Source organism: Pristiophorus japonicus, chromosome 2 (assembly GCF_044704955.1).
Source record: "Pristiophorus japonicus isolate sPriJap1 chromosome 2, sPriJap1.hap1, whole genome shotgun sequence".
NCBI lineage: Eukaryota > Metazoa > Chordata > Chondrichthyes > Pristiophoridae > Pristiophorus > Pristiophorus japonicus.
Window position 1 is genome coordinate 6,200,506 of NC_091978.1, and position 4,015 is coordinate 6,204,520.

Genomic DNA, 4,015 nt, shown 5'->3' on the forward strand with positions numbered 1-4,015 from the left:
GAACAGTGGAGGACTTTTAAGGAGCTCTTTCATAGTGCTCAACAAAAATATATTCCAGTGAAAAAGAAGGACGGTAAGAGAAGGGATAACCAGCCATGGATAAACAAGGAAATAAAGGAGAGTATCAAATTAAAAACCAATGCGTATAAGGTGGCCAAGGTTAGTGGGAAACTAGAAGATTGGGAAAATTTTAAACGTCAGCAAAAAATGACTAAAAAAACAATAAAGGAAAGATAGATTACGAAATTAAACTTGCGCAAAACATAAAAAGAGATAGTAAAAGCTTTTACCGATATATAAAACGGAAAAGTGTGACTAAAATAAATGTTGGTCCCTTAGAAGATGAGAAGGGGGATTTAATAATGGGAAATGTGGAAATGGCTGAGACCTTAAACAATTATTGTGCTTCGGTCTTCACAGTAGAAGACACAAAACCATGCCAAAAATTGCTAATCACGGGAATGTGGGAAGGGAGGACCTTGAGATAATCACTATCACTAGGGGGGTAGCGCTGGACAGGCTAATGGGACTCAAGGTAGACAAGTCCCCTGGTCCTGATGAAATGCATCCCAGGGTATTAAAACAGATGGCGGAAGTTATAGCAGATGCATTCGTTATAATCTACTAAAATTCTCTGGACTCTGGGGAGGTACCAGCGGATTGGAAAGCAGCTAATGTAATGCCCGTTTAAAAAAGGGGGCAGACAAAAGGCAGGTAACTATAGGCCGGTTAGTTTAACATCAGTAGTGGGGAAAATGCTTGAAGCTATCATTAAGGAATAACGGGACATCTAGATAGGAATAGTGCAATCAAGCAGATGCAACATGGATTCATGAAGGGGAAATCATGTTTAACTAATTTACTGGAATTTTTGAGGATATAACGAGCATGGTGGATAGAGGTGTACCGATGGATGTGGTGGATTTAGATTTCCAAAAGGCATTCGATAAGGTGCCACACAAAAGGTTACTGCAGAAGATAAAGGTACGCGGAGTCAGAGGAAATATATTAGCATGGATAGAGAATTGACTGGCTAACAGAAAGCAGAGTCGGGATAAATGGGTCCTTTTCGGGTTGGAAATCGGTGGTTAGTGGTGTGCCACAGGGATGGGTGCTGGAACCACAACTGTTTACAATATACATAGATGACCTGGAAGAGGAGACAGAGTGTAGTGTAACAAAATTTGAAGATGACACAAAGATTAGTGGGAAAGCAGGTTGTGTAGAGGACACAGAGAGGCTGCAAAAAGATTTAGATCGGTTAAGCGAATGGGCTAAGGTTTGGCAGATGGAATACAATGTTGGAAAATGTGAGGTCATCCACCTTGGGGGAAAAAAAAAACAGTAAAAGGGATTATTATTTGAATGGGGAGAAATTACAACATGCTGCGGTGCAGAGGGACCTGGGGGTCCTTGTGCATGAATCCCAAAAAGTTAGTTTGCAGGTGCAGCAGGTAATCAGGAAGGCAAATGGAATGTCGGTCTTCATTGCGAGAGGGATGGAGTACAAAAGCAGGGAGGTCCTGCTGCAACTGTACAGGGTATTGGTGAGGCCGCACCTGGAATACTGCGTGCAGTTTTGGTCACCTTACTTAAGGAAGGGTATACTGGCTTTGGAGGGGGTACAGAGACGATTCACTAGGCTGATTCCAGAGATGAGGGGGTTACCTTATGATGATAGATTGAGTAGACTGGGTCTTTACTCGTTGAAGTTCAGAAGGATGAGGGGTGATCTTATAGAAACATTTAAAATAATGAAAGGGATAGACAAGATAGAGGCAGAGAGGTTGTTTCCACTGGTCGGGGAGACTAGAACTAGGGGGCACAGCCTCAAAATACGAGGGAGCCAATTTAAAATCGAGTTGAGAAGGAATTTCTTCTCCCAGAGGGTTGTAAATCTGTGGAATTCTCTGCCCAAGGAAGCAGTTGAGGCTAGCTCATTGAATGTATTCAAATCACAAATAAATAGATTTTTAACCAATAAGGGAATTAAGGGTTATGGGGAGCGGGTGGGTAACTGGAGCTGAGTCCACAGCCAGATCAGCCATGATCTTGTTGAATGGCAGAGCAGGCTCGAGGGGCTCGATGGCCTACTCCCGTTCCGAATTCTTATGTTCTTATGTACTCAAGCAGTTCAGCGCCCTCCTGAATGCACTTCCTCCACTTAGGGCGGTCTATGGCCAAGGACTCCCAGGTGTCAGTGGGTATGTCGCACTTTATCAGGGAGGCTTTGAGGGCATCCTTGTAACGTTTCCTCTGCCAGCCTTTGGCTCTTTTGCCATGGACAAATTCCGAGTAGAGCGCTTGCTTTGGGAGTCTCGTGTCTGGCATGCGAACTATGTGGCCTGCCCAGCGGAGCTGATCAAGTGTGGTCAGTGCTTCAATGCTGGGGATGTTGGCCTTGACAAGGATGCTAATGTTTGCATCTGTCCTCCCAGGGGATTTGCAGGATCTTGCAGACATCGCTCGTGGTATTTCTTCAGCGACTTGAGGTATCTACTGTACATGGTCCATGTCTCTGAGCCATACAGGAGGGCAGGTATTACTACGGCCCTGTAAACCATGAGCTTAGTGAGTTTTGAGGGACTGATCTTCAAATACTTTTCCTCAGGCGGCCGAAGGCTGCATTGGCGTACTGGAGGCGGTGTTGGATCTCATCATCAATGCCTGCTCTTGTTGATTGGAGGCTCCCAAGATATGGGAGATTAGGAGCTCTGCCTTGAATATACTCAACGACTGAGCATCCACAGGCCTCTGGGGTAGAGAATTCCAAAGATTCACCACCCTCTGAGTGAAGAAATTCCTCCTCATCTCAGTCCTAAATGGTGACCCCTTATCCTGAGACTGTGCCCCCCTAGTTAGAGATTCTCCAGCCCGGGGAAGCTAGGTAAGTAAGTACTTCAGGGAGAAAGGAATGGATGGATATGCTGATAGGATGAGATGACATAGGGTGGGAGGAGGCTTGTGTGGAGCATAAATACAGGCAGACTAGTTCGGGCGAAAGGCATATTTCTGTGCAATAAAAGAAAAAGACTTGCATTTATATAGCACCTTTCACGACCACCGGACATCTCAAAACGTTTTACTGACAATGAAGTACTTCTGGAGCGTAGTCACTGTGATAAGAACATAAGTAGGAACAGGAGTAGGCCATTTGGCCCCTCGAGCCTGCTCCGCCATTCAATAAGATCATGGCTGATCTGATCATGGACTCAGCTCCACTTCCCTGCCCACTCCCCATAACCCCTTATCGTTTAAGAAACTGTCTATTTCTGTCATAAATTTATTCAATGTCCCAGCTTCCACAGACCGCTGAGGCAGCGAATTCCAGATTTACAACCCTCAAAGAAATTCCTCCTCATCTCAGTTTTAAATGGGCGGCCCCTTATTCTAAGATCATGCCCTCTAGTTCTAGTCTCCAAGTTTCAATAAGATCACCTCATTCTTCTGAATTCCAATGAGTAGAGGTCCAACCTGCTCAACCTTTCCTCATAAGTCAACCCCCTCATCCCCAGAATCAACCTAGTGAACCTTCTCTGAACTGCCTCCAAAGCAAGTATTTCCTTTCATAAATATGGAAACCAAAACTGCATGCAATGCGGGAAGCACGGCAGCCAACTTGCGCACAGCAAGCTCCCACAAACAGCAATGTGATAATGACCAGATAAGCTGTTTTTGTTATATTAATTGAGGAATAAATATTGGCCAGGACACCGGGGATAACTCCCCTGCTCTTCTTCGAAATAGTGCTGTGGGATCTTTTACATCCACCTGAGACAGCAGACGGGGCCTCGGTTTCACGTCTCATCTGAAAGACGGCACCTTCGACAGTGCAGCACTCCCTCAGCACCACACTGGAGTGTCAGCCTAGATTTTTGTGTTCAAATCTCTAGAGTGGGACTTGAACGCACAATCTACTGACTCAGAGGCGAGTGTGCTACCCACTGACTCAAAGCTAACGATACACAAAACAAGGATCTCACCACACAAAAGGAGGGACAAGACAACTTACTGC